Source organism: Mus musculus, chromosome 13 (genome assembly GCF_000001635.26).
Source record: "Mus musculus strain C57BL/6J chromosome 13, GRCm38.p6 C57BL/6J".
In the NCBI taxonomy this organism is placed as follows: domain Eukaryota; kingdom Metazoa; phylum Chordata; class Mammalia; order Rodentia; family Muridae; genus Mus; species Mus musculus.
The window spans coordinates 62,750,201-62,766,271 of NC_000079.6; the positions used below are offsets into that span (position 1 = coordinate 62,750,201).

The 16,071-nt window shown below is 41.6% G+C and overlaps 2 non-coding genes across 13 annotated transcripts in view; one reads left to right on the forward strand and one right to left on the reverse strand.

Moving 5' to 3' along the window:
* Platr25 overlaps window positions 1–11,802 on the reverse strand; it is a 90,219-nt gene extending 78,417 nt beyond the window's left edge. For 5 of the 12 annotated variants that reach the window (XR_003950609.1, XR_003950610.1, XR_003950620.1 and 2 more), the window contains exon 1: window positions 10,382–10,606. This is a non-coding gene — a transcript (pluripotency associated transcript 25). Of the gene's footprint in view, window positions 1–10,381 lie in introns of all 12 variants that reach the window. The other 7 variants (XR_003950623.1, XR_873586.3, XR_003950622.1 and 4 more) reach the window with 3 other exon arrangements.
* On the forward strand, window positions 10,539–10,646 carry Mir713 (microRNA 713). Its single transcript, NR_030493.1, has one exon. It is a non-coding gene; the product is annotated as a microRNA 713 (primary transcript).
* Window positions 11,803–16,071: the final 4,269 nt, after the last annotated feature.

Consider the following 16,071-nt stretch of genomic DNA (forward strand, 5'->3'; position numbering starts at 1 on the left):
ACCAGGAGACCTGAAGTGACCCAGGAACAAAAGAGGCAGACTACAGACTGACACCAGGGATTAAACAGATGGGGAGAGGTAAGTACAAGACCATAAGGAACAGAAGCCAATGAAGTCAGTGAACATCATCAGAACCCAGTCCTCCCACCAAGACAAGCCCCGAATACACCAACACACCTGAAAATCATGAAGCTGACCTAAAATCCTAACTCATGAAGATAATCGATTTCTTCAAGGAGGATACAAATAACTTACTGAAAGAAATACAGGAAAACACAGATAAGCAGGTAAAAGCCCTTAAAAAGGAAACAATAAATCCCTTAAAGATATGCAGGAAAGCCGGGCATGGTCGGTCACGCCTTTAATCCCAGCACTCCGGAGGCAGGGGCAGGTGGATTTCTGAGTTCCAGGACAGCCTGCTTCTCAAAGTGAGTTCCAGGACAGCCAGGGCTACACAGAGAAACCCTGTCTGGAAAAAAAACCAAAAGAAAAATGAAAAAAAAAAAAAAGAAATACAGGAAAACACAAACAGGTAAAGGAACTGCAGAAAGCACTCCAAGACCTAAAACTGGAAGTAGAAACAATAAAGAAAACACAAACCTGGGAATGGAAAACCTAGGAAAGAGGTCAGGCATTACTCATCGACAAACAAAAAACTACAGGAGATTGAAGAGAGAATCTCAGCTGTAGAAGATACTGACACAACCCTCAACGAAAATTCAAAACATAAAAAACTCCTAATCAATACATCCAAGAATTCAGGCAGTGGTGGTGCTTGCCTTTAATCCCAGCACTTGAGAGGCAGAGGCAGTCAGATTTCTGAGTGTGAGGCCACCTTAATCTACAAAGTGAGTTCCAGGCAAACCAGAACTATACAGATAAACCCTGTATCGAGAAAAAACAAAACAACAACATAAAAACATCCAGGAAATTTAGGACATAATGAAAAGACCAAGTCTAGGAATAATTGGAATAGAGGAAAATGAAGATTGCAAGTTCAAAAGATGTCAAAAGCATCTTCAACGAAATCGTAGAAGAAAACTTCCCCAACCTAAAGACCGAGATGGCTGTTAAAGTAAAAGAAGCCTATAGAACACCCCCCCCAAAAAGGGACCCCTTTTCTAAAAAATCCTCTCATCACGTAATAATGAAAACACTAAACACATAGAACAAAGAAAGAATATTAAAAGCTACAAGGAAAAAGGGCCAAGTAACACACAAAGGGAGACCTATCAGAATTATACCAGACTTCTCAACAGAGACTATGAAGGCCAAAAGTGCCTGGTCAGAGGTCACGCAGACTCTAAGAGAACACAAATGCCAGCCCAGGCTACTATACCCAGCGAAATGCTCAATCAACATAGATTGGAGAAATCAAAATATTCCAGGACAAAACCAAGTTAAAACAGTATCTATCTACCAATCTAGCCCTACAGAGGATCCTAGAAGGAAAACTCCTACACAAGGAAGGTACCCACACCAAAGAAAACACAGGATATTAAGCCACTCACAACAAAGCCAAAAGAAAAGAACCACAAGCCCATAAAGCCACCTACAAAAACAAATATAACAGGAACCAACAATCATCTGTCTTTAATATCTCTCAATATTAATGAACTCAACTCACCTATAAAAAGACATACTCAACTCATATAAAAAGGCATACGCTAACAGACTGGATTTGCACACAAGATCTAACATTTTGTTTCATACAAGAAGCATACCATAAAAACAAAGACAGACTCTATCTGAGAGTAAAAGGACAGAAAAATGTCTTCCAAGCAAATGGTCCCAAGAAACAAGCTGGAGCTGCTATCCAACTATCCAATAAAATAGACTTTCAACCAAAAGTTATATAGCATGATGAGGAAAGACACTTCATATTTATCAAAGAGAAAATCCACCAAGAGAAAGACTCAGTTCTAAACATCTATGCCCCAAATACAAGGGCACCCACATTCAGATAAGAAACTAAAGTTCTAAAGACACATTGAATCCCACACAATAATAGTGTGAGTCTTCAACACTCCACTCTCACCAAGTCGTTGAAACAGAAACTAAACAGAAACACACTAAAAGCAATAGAGCTTATGAACCCAATGGATTAACAGATATTTACAGAACATTTCACCTAAAACAAAAGAGTACACCTTCTTCTCAGTGCCTCATGGTACCTCCTCCACAATCGACCATATAATTCATCACAAAGCAGGCCTCAACAGATACAAGAAGACTGGAATAATCTCATTCATCCTATCAGATCACCAAGGCATGAGGCTGCTGGATCTGGGTTCACTCAGAGAAGATGCACCAAACCCTCAAGAGACTGAGGCCCCAGGAAGTTAAGAGCTTTGGTGGGGGGTGGGAGGGCATCCTAGGGGAGACAATGGGATAGGAAGGAGGTATAGGATGTAGAACAGTCTGAGGGTGGACCAGAAGGGGAATAAAATCTGGAGTATAAAAAGAAAAGAAAAAAATATAAAAAGAGAGAAAAATAAAAAAATCTCTGTGAAAATAGTATGTCTCTAGCTTTAGTTAATGCTAAAAGAGGAGCCAACCTAGAGAGATTTTCCATTATTCTCCATGTGTTGCTATCCTTAACTCTTCTTTAGGTTCTCACCCCAGGTTATAATGTGAACAATTTAACAATGGACTGAACACCACTGGGGATCTGACCAGCCTCTTAGGCAGATGGGAGATGAACAAGGCAGAGATATTCCAGACTCATTTCTTAAGTACACCAATACCCTGAAGCATCAGGTCATTCTGCACTGGCAGAGTCCTAAGTGGAAAGTCTCAGACGAGGCCAGAGATAGGAAAAGTAGGAGGTAGAAAGCACAAAAGCTGGGGTGGGGGAGCAAGTTGCTAAGGCTCTGCTAAGGAAGCTTCTTAAGAATGGCAGCCTGTGCACTACATACAGGGAAATGGAAAGATATGGGAGACTTCCATGCTGTCAGCAGAAACTAGCGTACAATGGGACAGAGGAAGAATCCAATCAAACACTGCTGCTCAAGGAGAACACAAGCAATCTCATCAATATCACTGCGCATGCCTACGGTGGTTTGTGATTGACATCATCAGCCCTATGTGGTAGGAACTGTTAGATTCTCGGGATAAGAAACCACCCCTCTCCACAGGCTCTGGCCCCAGACCATTACCAGCTCTTCCAAGAATATGCCTGGTTTTAGAGAAGGAGCTCTTTTTCTGTTTCTTTGTCAATACCTCATGGCCTTAGGCAAGGATCCCAGGGCCTAGGCCCCAGGCTGTTACAGGCCCAACCAAGACTGTTGCTGAGTTTGAGAAGAGGCTATGTCATTCTCCATCTATGAAGGCCTCAGGGATGGCCTTGCTTGATCAGGACAGTCCTCACCACAACAGTGGTTTTCCTTCCCAAATGGTGTTGACAGATGTCTTGACCATGTGGCAGAACTATGCTTTTTCAAGAAGAAAAATGGTCCTTTATGGCACACCAGGCCTTAGTGTTGGTTGTAAGTCTGTAATACTTCATTGAGCAGCTTGTTAAAGGCCTGGTCTGTGACCTGGGAAAGGGCCTATTTGTTAATCAGGATTGTCTCCTTTGTTATGACCTGGAGTCATATTTCCCCACAATCCTGATGAACAACCCTGTGTATCTACCATCCTAATCTCTCAGATGCTTGGTTACTATACTACTTCTCTGTGGGTGTTTAGGAGGCAGTCTGTCCCTCAACTAAATGTGACTTTCCATTTTCTTATTATTGGAAAGTCTTTTCCATCACCGATTCTACTCTATGCTTCTTATCACAGCATAAATTTAGAGTTCATGAGGTGGGGTTTACAACTGGCACAAAATTAACTGCAAATGGATCTTAAATGGTGGCCAGGGCACAATGTTTAGAAGATACCAGAGAATCTCGGACATCCAAATTTGGCATCTTGCTAAGGATGTTTCTACATGGCAAGCCCTTGCTCCAAATGCTTTGTGCAGATGATGCTCCCATAACGAAGTTGTTAAGATGCCACCACTGAGTACATCTAGTGGCGAAGACCTCAAGGAATCGCACAGCTGGCTGTTAGTTTCCACCTAACCCAGGAAAGAGCCCACTATCAGGACTCCTGCCTCTCACACCACTGCTCCTTCAGGTTAGTGGCAGTGGTCACGTGCTCACCATGATGAGACTTAGTAGCTCGCCTGCACTCTGCAAAAACACCCAGCATCAGAGGTCAAAGCACATCACAGCAACCATAGAAGCCTGCTCTGCAATGCTGCTGAACCTGCAGCAGGGAACAAAGCACCTGGAAGAGGCCTCTCTTCGTCTGATTGGACGGTTTTCCAGGAGGCCCTGATTGGCCAGTGACAAGAGCACTGGCCTTAGGGATAGACTGTGCTGAAAGCTTGCCTCTTAGGGCTTCCTGCCCCAGGAAATCAGTCCAGGACTTGACACTTTTCAGATTTGCAAGATCTTTGTTTCAGTATTGCAATGTGCCTATCCTCAAATAGCCGAGCTTTCTGTTACCAGCACTGAGCACAAAAGGCTTCTCCCTCCATTTCGTAATCCTCCCCCTCTCCTCTTCCTCCTGCTTCTCCTCCTCCACTTCCTAATCCTCCTCCTCCATTCTTGCTCCTGTTCCTCCTCCTCCTTTATCTCCTCCTCTTCATCCTACTGTTCTTCCTCCTCGTCCTCTTCTTCTGAACGTTCCCCCACCCCGCCTCTTCCTCCTTTTCTTCTTCTCCCTGCCCTCCTCTGCCTCTCCTCCTCCTCCTCCTAGAATCGAGATGGGTAGCTTGCACAGTTCATTATTCATCTTGGTGCAGAGTGAACCATATGAACCACATGCAGAATGGCTCCATGGATATTATCAATTACTGCGTCATTTTAAGATATAAAATGTGATATTTGTTTCTGTGATTTTGCACTGATCTCAGGAATACCTCAGCTAATATTCGCCTACTACATACTGAACGGACCGAAAAATCACTGAGGACCCCAGATCAGATAATATGCAAAAAGAAAAAGGACTTATTCTGGAGAAACAACCAGCATTCTTTGAAATGGCGACCCCAGACAAAGGTATGAGGACCTCCTTATAGGAAACAGGTGGAACCCTCTAGAAGGATAGGGTAGTCTAAAATTTCACTGGTAGGGGCTAGGGGACACAGGTTGTCAGTGATCTGCATTCCTATGCCATGAACTTTTCACCATATGATGAAATAGGGCTGCCCAGCCCGGATGGACCATTCTCAGATCCTGATTTCTGTGGTTATCCCCAGTCTGGTCTCTGGAAGGGGGTTCTACAATCTTCTTCTGAATGTTATGGTCTGTTCCTAAACCTGGTGTCTTATGCCTTACTTTTGGGATTTACAGTTTATTCCTGAAGCTGGTACCTTTTGGAAATAAGGACTGGTCCTCAAATGGCAACAAAGGGGCTCCTTAGATGGAGAAAAATAGGGTTTCTCTTGCTCTTTCAATATGATTCTCCAGACAACCCTGGGAGAAAAGCAGGAAATGAGGAAATGGATTCCAATCACTGTGGAGCACTACTGTTAGCCAGCACATCTTCCTGAGTGAAAAGGTGAAAAAAACATCTGTATTATTAAAGGATTTCCACTTGAACAGAACTGATAGTATGGATCTCTCTATGTATGTAGAAAGTAGATATATAAGAATGGCTCGCAGAATGTGGTCCAACTAGGAATCTAATAACTGCGTACCAATGGGAAGTTGAAGGATACAGTCGTGTCTGTATGTCTCAACTGGCCTTCCTCATATACCAGAATTCCAAAGATGGAACCTCTAATGCTAGAAAAATCAAATGATCTCTCTTGCCAGAGTATGGCAAGCAGAAAAAGAGAAGGAGCAAGCATCTTCAATATCCTTTATAAATGTAGGATGCCACCAGAAGCTGTGGCCTAGATTAAAGACGTTTTTGTCAATTCAAAAGCTCCAGAATAAAGAAGGGTTCTCCCATGTTAAATGTTGCAAATAATAAAAAACACTTTCACAATGCCCACCTGTTTCAGTTTTAGGTTATTCAACTTTTTTTAACACAGTAATTTGAACTACTTGAAGTAGTGTCAATTACAGTTGACAATAAGTTCAATTCTTTATCCAGATTCATGACTGCCTTTTCTGCAGCCAGAGTAATGGCCAGTCAAGGTGATTATCGACCAGGTCAAATTGATTACCTCACTTCTCATTGCTAATGTCAAGTACTGCCAAACCAGGAAAACTATCCCCTTCAAAGCCTAGGCTAGAAGAGATGCAGCACTGTCTTCCCATCATGTGGTCTTAGGGACAGGACCAGATGTGCAAAGCAGTTATCAATTACATAGCATGAGCCAACCTGGGCATCAAGAGACCTTGTCCTAAACCTACCTTGTAAAAAATGAAAAGTAATTGTTATACCTGGGAAATACAACACAATTGCAAATAGGAAGAGATCAGAGCAGAGCTGAATTCACAGAAATTACATTGAAAGGGGAACCAATAATTGATTTTTTCAAACTTAAATATTACTAAAAAACAGCATACCAATACTGACATTCAAAACTAGCAGCCCATATCCTCACATCAGGAATAGCATTAATCAAACACTATTTGAACTTGCCTCTATGTGGATTCTTAAGTGCTGACACCTGTATCTTGACACACGCAACTACACCCGATGGCCTGGGTTTCAATTCCTGAGCTGACTTAATGATGTCAGTGAAGATTGCACATGTATCTGTAGAACAGTACCCTACATGCAAATTGAATACTCACTGGCTTAACTGACATTCACAACTCAAACACCCATCAATATAGGCTGTCTTCATCACAGAATGTGATTAATACATGATCCAAAATTAAAAATCACCTCCCTTCCATAAGCAGGTCTTGTTCATAGTGGGAACTCCAGCAGCTGATTGCCTACCCTGTTTCCCCAGTAGGGATCACAATAAACTCCCTTATCTTCTGGTGTGAATGCAGAAGCTATTCCTGTCAGGCAAATCCTGTTCCTCTTACTGTAATAAAAAAGTTGATTACATACATGACTCAGCAAGTAATTTAAAAACACAGTGGTGATAGAGATTTAGACTTAAGTATTTAGTTGGTTTAGTCAAGAGGAGAACAATGTCACTGTCCTGGGGAAAAACAGAGCGGAATCAATGCTACCTGACTCAACCTAGGAAAGCTTGTCTCAGAAACATTATTTAAAGCCTGCAGGTACAGCTGGTGTGGATTAACATCTTTCCCAGGGAGAGATCACTTATTCACCTCTGGCTGATGCCCAAAGAAGACCCAGCCTAGGAAACAGCATGAATTCCACATATGATGTCATCAATAAGTCCTTGTAGGATCAGCCCCCAGGTTATACTTTGAATAATTTAATGGGGGACAGGACTTTGCAAGTGTAGCCACTGAGCCTGATGGAGTTTTACAGAGCAAAACTATCTTTTAGTCCATAATGTAAGATCTAGAAAAGAGTTTTAAAAGATAGATCCATGCCACAACTCTGTCATACATAAAGGACAGAGAACACAAATACAGAAAATATCAAGGAAACATCACCTAAGAGCACTGTAGTTACGGTTCTAATATGAACATGCCTGCTGATCTTTTCTAACCTCAGAACAAGACTATTTGAAGGTTCTGCCCCACCCACCCACCCATCTACCCATCCATCCAGCCATTCATCCAAGGCAACTTTTTAAAGTGTTTAACTTGGGGCTGGAGAGATGGCTCAGCATATCTGGCCACTGCTTCTCACCCAGCCAAGGAAAGTGCCCACTTCCCCAGCTTCAATTGTTCATGCCCCTGCTCTTTCAGGTTAGGGGCAGCTGTCACAGTCTCACAATAGAGGTGAACCTCCAGTATGGTAGAAGGTACTGAGAAGAACCCTCCTATTCTCCTGATTGGCCTGCCCCGGTGCCGAGATTGGCCAGTGATTCTTGAGTGACATAAGCATGCTCCTTAGGGTTGGAGTGTGCTGAAGGCACACATACACCTTCAATGCTCAGGATTCTAGTTCAGGAACTTTGAAAGTAGTGTAGTCACAGCCCAGAAAGGACAGGACAAAAAGAAGTAGATAACTTTGCTGCTTTGACAGTATGTAATATTAAGAATGAACAGCGGGGCTGGTGAGATGGCTCAGTGGGTAAGAGCACCCGACTGTTCTTCCGAAGGTCAGCAGTTCAAATCCCAGCAACCACATGGTGGCTCACAACCATCCGTAATGAGATCTGACTCCCTCTTCTGGAGTGTCTGAGGACAGCTACAGTGTACTTACATATAATAAATAAATAAATAAATAAGTCTTTAAAAAAAAAAAAAAAGAATGAACAGCGAGGGATGGCGAGATGGCTTAGCAGGTAAGAGCACGGACTGTTCTTCTGAAGGTCCTGAGTTCAAATCCCAGCAACCACATGGTGGCTCACAACCACCAGTAATGAGATCTGATGCCCTCTTCTGGTGTGTCTGAAGTCAGCTACAGTGTACTTATGTATAATAATAAATAAATCTTAAAAAAAAAAAAAAGAATGAACAGTGAGGCAATCAATTTTAGACCATTGACAAGAGTCTGACTGGCCCATTTTTTGGGTCCACACACCAGGCAATCAAGAATCTGAATAAAAATTTGAACTTACTATGAAACCAAAATACTACATGAGTCCTACCAAATACATTGTATTACCAAATCTAGGTAATACAATGTGGCCCATCGACTCAGGGGGGGGGGGGGATGGAGGAAGAATTATGGGGAGGGGGTGACTGGGAGGAAGGCAGTGAGCACGCCGTAATTTGAATAAAGAGAAATCGATTTATTAAAAAGCAGGGGAGTGCTTTTATAGTCAAGCTCAAGGCCTATGTACATAGCATATGCTTACAAAAGTGGAATCTTTTTCAGTTAGTAACTTAGTTCACTATCACACAGTTAACAGAACATATCAGGAATGTTGGAATCCATTTCTAATGTGGAAATCACAAAACTATAAATAAAGAACAAGTCACAAAGACAAACAAACAAACAAACAAAGAAGGTGACTTTTAACAAGGAATCTAATTTTAACCTTAATATTAATTTGTAAAAGACAGAAAAACTGGAGTCTGCAAGCCTATCACAAATACAATTTTGATTATTTCCTGTGTTTGAGACAGGGTCTGATACAGACACCCAGCTACTTTGACTCACTAATCACACTACAATATATCATACATATTAAAAGTATAATAGAAAACAGGATGTATGTGCCTTTGAGCAAATATTCCTAGCATCAGAATCTTCTATAGAAGAGAGGGTTGATAAGCCATTGGGCGTTGGTCTGGTTATTGGTAAAGGAGAGTGATCTTGAAAAATTGCAGGCCATTCCCTGGCAGAGATAATGACATAAGAAGATAAAGTTAAGCCAAGTGGTGGTGCAAGCCTTTAATCCCAGCACTTGGGAGGAAGAGGCAGGCGGGTTTCTGAGTTCGAGGACAACCTGGTCTACATATTTAGTTCCAGGATAGTCAGGGCTATACAGAGGAACCCTGTCTCAAAAAAAAAAACCCCAAAAAGATAAAAATTTAAAAACCCCCAAAAAGAAGATATAGTTTGATCTCACCCCACGTGCAATGTCAGCTGCTGAGAGATGCAACCTAACACACAGCTTCTCAACACTCTGAGCTGAAGTAACTGTGCAAGTGGATTGGACATATCTGCAAAGGAGTCCCCTCTACTTGGAAATTCAACATACATTGGACCAAACTAACCTCCTAAAAGGGTATGAATTTGTATATGAATTTATGTGATTTTATCCAAATGTGCTTCTGTGAGGGTGACTCTCTTCTCCTGGTTTAAGAGAAGTTTATTGCTCCAAACTTCCCCCAAGCTTAGCAAGCAAGAGGCATCTGGACAAGAGGGAAAGGCTCTAGCAATGACTCCTTTACTTAATCACCCACTCCCTTTCCTTAGAGAACTTTCATAGGAAACTTTTTAGAAGAACTTGGAAATAAAGATTAAAGACATGTTTAAAAGTGTCCCGCCTTTCTTCCTGTGACTTCAACTAGCAGGATGGAAGTTAGAGCAGCCCAGTTTCTGTGGAGATAGAACAAAAGCTACTCACTTAATCCCCTGTCTTTTTAAGAGGAGGCTCTAAATACCAGAGATTGCAGCGTCCAGCCTTGCCTCAGAGGAACTCGGGCAGGTCAGCTTCGGCTGCAACGCGACTGAGACTTAAGATAGGCAAATGTCTTAATACTAAACAGCAACCCTAAACATCCCTGAAAACCAAGTCTTGTCACCTCAAACACTCTTTCCCCCTCCGCTGCCTGAAGAGGAACCAAGAACAGTCAGGGCTGGTCCCCTGTATCCCATCACCCGGACTCCAGCTGCTTAACTCCCTGCTCCTTCCGGTTAAGGGCAGTGGTCACACGCTCACCATGTCGCCACGTTGTAGATCGCTGGCAATTCCCTAAGGCCCCTGTCAGCAGACATCAAAACACATCACACCAATTTTTCAGCCTGCTCGCAACGGAGCGGAACGCAGAGCAGGGGAACAAGGCACACTAAAGAACACGCCTCTACTTCTATTGGCGGGCCTATCCGGAGGCCCTGATTGGTTAGTGAGACTTGATTGACATGAGCACCTCCCTTAGGGTTAGAGTGCACTGAAGGCACACAGCATAGGGCTTCCAAGATCGGGTTTCTTATCCAGGAGCTGACCCTTTTCAGATCTGCAAGACTTTCTTTCAGTCCTGTCCTCCAATAGTCTATCTTTCTGTCATCCAGAACTCAGCAGGAATTTCTTCTTCTTGCTCCTCCAAGGCCGCCCCCGGTTCTCCTACTCCTCGCTCTGCCCCCTCCTCCAACAAGGAATTAAGAGCCACACCTTGCAGAGTACATTATTCAACTTGACAAAGAGTGAACTATAGGTTCCAAGGATATTTACAATTAAAGAGAGATTTTAGGACACAAAATGTGATGTTTGCTTCTCTCATTTTACACTGACATCAGGAAAACCGCAGCTGATATGCAATTGCTACATATGAGACTCCAGACAGCCCTGGGAAAAAAGGAGGGGATGGATGCCACTCACTAAGGAGCATTATTGTTCGCCAGCACATCTTCCTACTTGGGAAGGTGAAAAAACATGTCTGTATTAGTAAAGGTTTTCCAGATGAACAGAATTCAGAGCATGGATCTCTCTAAGTATGCAGGAAGTGGATAGATAAGAATGGCTCACAGAATGTGGCCCCACTAGTAAATCAATGACTGTATCAATGGAGAGTTGAAGAAAACAGTTGTGTCTATAGGTCTCAGCTGGTGTTCACCACGTAATAGAATTCCACAGATGGAGCCTTAATGTCAGAAAAATAAAAAGACCTTGCAAGCCAGTATGTGGGAAGAAGAGAAAGAGAAAGAACTACCATCTTCAATATCCTTTATATATTTAGGCTCACAGCAGAACTTCTGGCCTTGATTAATTTTTTTCATCTCAATCTAAACTTGCAGATTAAAGAAGGGTTTTCTCATGTTTATTGGTGAAAATAATAAAAACCCCTCAAAGTGCCCATCTGTTTGGTTTTAGGTAACTGAACTCCTGTAAGTACAGTTATTTGAAATAATTACATTGGTGGCAACAACAGTTGACAGGAAGTTCAGTTTTTATCCAGATTATTTCTTATTAGATTTATATATTTATTTTTTATGTATATGAGTACACTGTAGCTGTACAGATGGTTGTGAGCATTCATGTGGCTGTGGAGAATTGAATTTTTCAGACCTCTGCTTCACTCTGGTCAGTCCCACTCACTTAGTCCCTGCTTGCTCTGGCCCAAAGGATTTATTTATTATTATTATACATAATTACACTGTAGCTGACTTCAGACACTCCAGATCTCATTATGGATATTTGTGAGCCACCATGTGGTTGCTGGGATTTGAACTCAGGACCTTGGGAAGAGCAGTCAGTGTTCTTACCCGCTGAGCCTTCTCCCCAGCCCCTTTATCCAGATTATTAATTGCCTGGTCTGCAGACCAGAGTAATGGCCAATCAAGGTGATTATCAAGATGGAAAATTGGTGACCTTACTACTCAATGCTAATGTCAAGTACAGCCATACCAGAAAAATGTTCACCTTCAAAGCCTAGCCTAGAAGAGATGCAGGACTGTCTTCCCATCATGTGGCTTTAGAGAAAGGATTAGATGTTCAAGGCAATTCTGAATTACATGGCATGAGCCAGCCTGGGCTTCGGGAGACCTTGTCCTAAGCAGCACTTGTAAAAGAAATGGAAAGAAATTCTTACGCCTGAGAAACATCACAGAATGGATACAAGTAAGAGATCAGAGCAGTGCTGCATTTAAAGCAAACCAATAATTGACTTTTTACAAACATAAATATTATTGAAAAAACACATAGCCATTCTGACTTTGTAAAAGAATAGTCCTTTTCCTGGTAGAAGGAATACCATCTTTCAAATACTGTTTGACCTTGCCTCTATGTGGATTGTTGCCTGCTGAGACCTGTAACTTGACACACTCAACTACAGCCAATGAAGTCCTGTGTTTTAAATTTCTGAGCTGACTTAATTATGTCAATGAGGATTGCACATATCTCATAGGACAGTAGTAACCTAACTGCAATTTGAGTATTCACCGGCTTAACTGACATCACAAATCATACACCCACCGATCTAGTCTGCTTTCATTTACCCAACATGAATTAAGACATGCTGCAAAATTATGAAATTACCTCCATGCCAGCATCGGGCACTTTTCATTATGGCAACTCTAGCAGCTGATTACCCACCCTGTTTCCCCCATTAGTGTACACAATAAACTTCTTCCTATTCTGGTCAGAATGCAGACGCTATGCCCCTCATGCAAATGCTTTTCCTCTTGACTGAGTAAACAGTTGATTACATGACTCAAATGCATAATTTTAAAACACAGTGGTGGTACAGATGTTAACTTAAGAATTTAGTTGGAACTGGGCGTGGTGGCGTTCACCTTTAATCCCAGCATTCAGGAGGCAGAGGCAGGCAGATTTCTGAGTTCTAGGCCAGCCTGGTCTACAGAGTGAGTTCCAGGACAGCCAGAGCTACACAGAGAAACCCTGTCTCGAAAAAACAAAACAAAACAAAAATGAATTTAGTTGGGTTAAACAACAGGATTGCAATGTTACTGCCCTGAGACATAACAGAGTGGAATGAGAGCTACATGACTCACCAGAAGAAACCTTGTCTCAGAAATAATTTTCTGAAAGGCTGGAGGTGTAACAGGTAGAATTAGCATCCTTTCATAGGAAAAGATCACGCATTCATCTTTGACTGATGCCCAAAGAAGAGCCAGCCTAGAACAGAATTTTTAGTTCCCAATATGCTGTTGTACCTAAGTCTCTCTTAGGTTTGGGCCACAGCTATAGTTTGAACAATAGTCACTGAGGCAGATGGAGATTTACAGAGTAAATCTATCTTTTAGTCCATAATGTATGATCTAAAAGTAAATTTAAAAGATGTATCAATGCCACAACTCTCCATATACAATGGACAGAGAACACAAATACAGAAAATATCAAGGAAACATCACCTAACAGCACTGTGGTTACCGTTCTTACGTGAGCAGGTGTGCTGAGCTAGTCTAACCTCAGAATAAGGCTGCTTTTTTACTCAGCAACTTGGTTCAGAGGAAAGGCACAGGTGCATCTCTGTAGGACCAGAAAGAAGTGCATCCTGAATGCTGTGTGTCTCAAGGCTGTGTCATCTCTGTAGAAGATTCCACATTTTATACGTTATTTTTATTTTATATATGTGAGTCTTTTGCTGGGTCCTGTCTGTGTGCATTACCTACAGTGGTCAGAAGAGGGCATCATATCCCTCTGGATTGCAGTTACAGCAATTGAATTACAGCCTTGAGGTTTTTTGGAATGAAATCTGCATTACCTGGAACAACATCCAATGCTCATGACTATATCTGTGTTTATTATATTTTCCTTGTAAAATAAATTTTATGCATTTAAATTAGAACATAATACAACACTTCACGTAACTTTTACCTTTTTACATTTTTCTAATATATATTCCCAATAATGTCAAATGAGGTGGGAGATTTGGTAAAAACATGCTTGCCTAGTGAGCTAACTTCATTTCCTTAACTGTATGCAAAATACCTATTTGCAAGCTTGAATGTACAACTAAACTGCTAGATGCTCAGAAATCTTTGTCTATGCCGGTTTACACAGATAGTCTACCTTTCTCTTGAGCTCACCTTAACCCAGGAGGGCTCCTTTGCTCTCTTTCTTCAAATCCTGCCTCATCTGTGTCCTGCTATTTCTTAGTACTCTGCTTCCACAATGCTATTCTAAGCCAAGAGATAGAGATAGAGTACAAAGAGAGTGCCCACCAGGAGAAAGCTCAAATGTCTTATTGCTACAAAACCAGGCTCTATCTCCCTTACTACATCCTTGGCAGGCTGCAGCAGGTCAGCTCCAGGGGGAGGTAATGGTGGGAGGACCGGGGTCAAGTCTGTAGGGAGCTAAAACTTCTCACCTTTACAGAAGAGCATCTCAATGCCATCCAAGGTGACTTTGCCCCAAGTCATTCAGCAAAGACCTCAAGACCCCTCCCAAGTAACTTGCCTTAAACTGGGCAGGCTCTTTCCATTCCTTAGCATTCTCTTGTATTGAGGCTTTGGCTTTCAGAGGCACACCCAAAATACACCTTTCCAAGACACACTTAGCTGCATTTGAAAAGGCAGTATCTTCCTAAGTTTGGATATTTCAATACAAATTAGGTTTTCTATTAACCATATTCAAATATCCTTCAACAATTTATCCCCTTACTTCTCCCCTCTCCATCCTAAATCTTCCCTGCCAATTTCTTCCTTGTTACATACATGTGTGACTATGAAGACTCAAATACATAAATAAAACTTGCTGACTGCATTTTTATTGGTTATGTGTATGATTCAAGGACTGACTGACTTGCATTGATTAGCCAAATAGGGAACTCATTGCCTGGGGCTAATTCTCCTACTTAAGAGTTCCCCTCTTTAATAAGCAATAGAATTTGGGGAGCACAAATGACAGATTAGGATGAAAACAAGATAAGCCCTCTTCTCTGTGAAGTAGATAAAGTACCTACCTCGAATCCAAAGCTACAGGTGGATTATTTTATTTACCGAGTGAGCTTTTTGCTATTTGTGGTGGCAAACCTCTCCTACCTTAGATATAGAGGTAGCTGTCACCCAAATTCCCCACAATGATTATCCTATAATTTTTGCCTACTCCTCTGAAAGACTTCCAGGTACTGGAAAAGAAGTATTCAACATAGGAGTAAAGGGCAACATTCCCATTTAAACACATTATCTTGCGTCAACTCTCATAGAGTGAATCCTGCCTCTTACTCTACCACAGTCTTCCATGATCTTCAATGAGACTGTTATGATTCCAACATACAATGCTAAGAATAAACAATATTATTCCACAAAGAGTCAAAGCATATCAACGATGGAACAGACCAAAGAAAGACCTAATCCAGCAGGAAAATATGAAATCATGAAGTTCATTGTTCAGCTTCTTCAGATAATGATGAAATTGCCTGACTACAATATACTTAGGCATCCCTAGTCTTCCACCTCTGTCTCTGAAGCACACATGGCTTCACTTTTAGGCCGATTCCACGACTTGCTTGTAGCTCTTTTCAAAAATTCTCTTATTGTCACAAATACCTTGTGTATGGTATTATATTTTACTTTATTGAAATTGGGTTAGTGAGGAAGGAGAGATCTTTCAGTTGTTACGAGCACTGACTGTAGAAGCAGGCATGGCATTTACATGGCAGCTCACTATGATCTAGAACTATGTTTAGTTCCACAAAAACATATGGTCCAAATTGTTACATATGAGGCGTCAGCTGGTATTTTCTGGGGTATTTCCATAAATGAGACCTTTTCTGCATGTCTTTCCTATAGATTCTAAAATGAATGGCATAAAAATATACCTCTATACTACACAGGAACAAAACACAGTTGCTTGAGTTATGCTTTCATTCAGCAATGACAACATGTGAAATAAAGTATCAAATGTATATTCTAGTCTATGATTTCAGGGGAAATAAATCAACTATACCA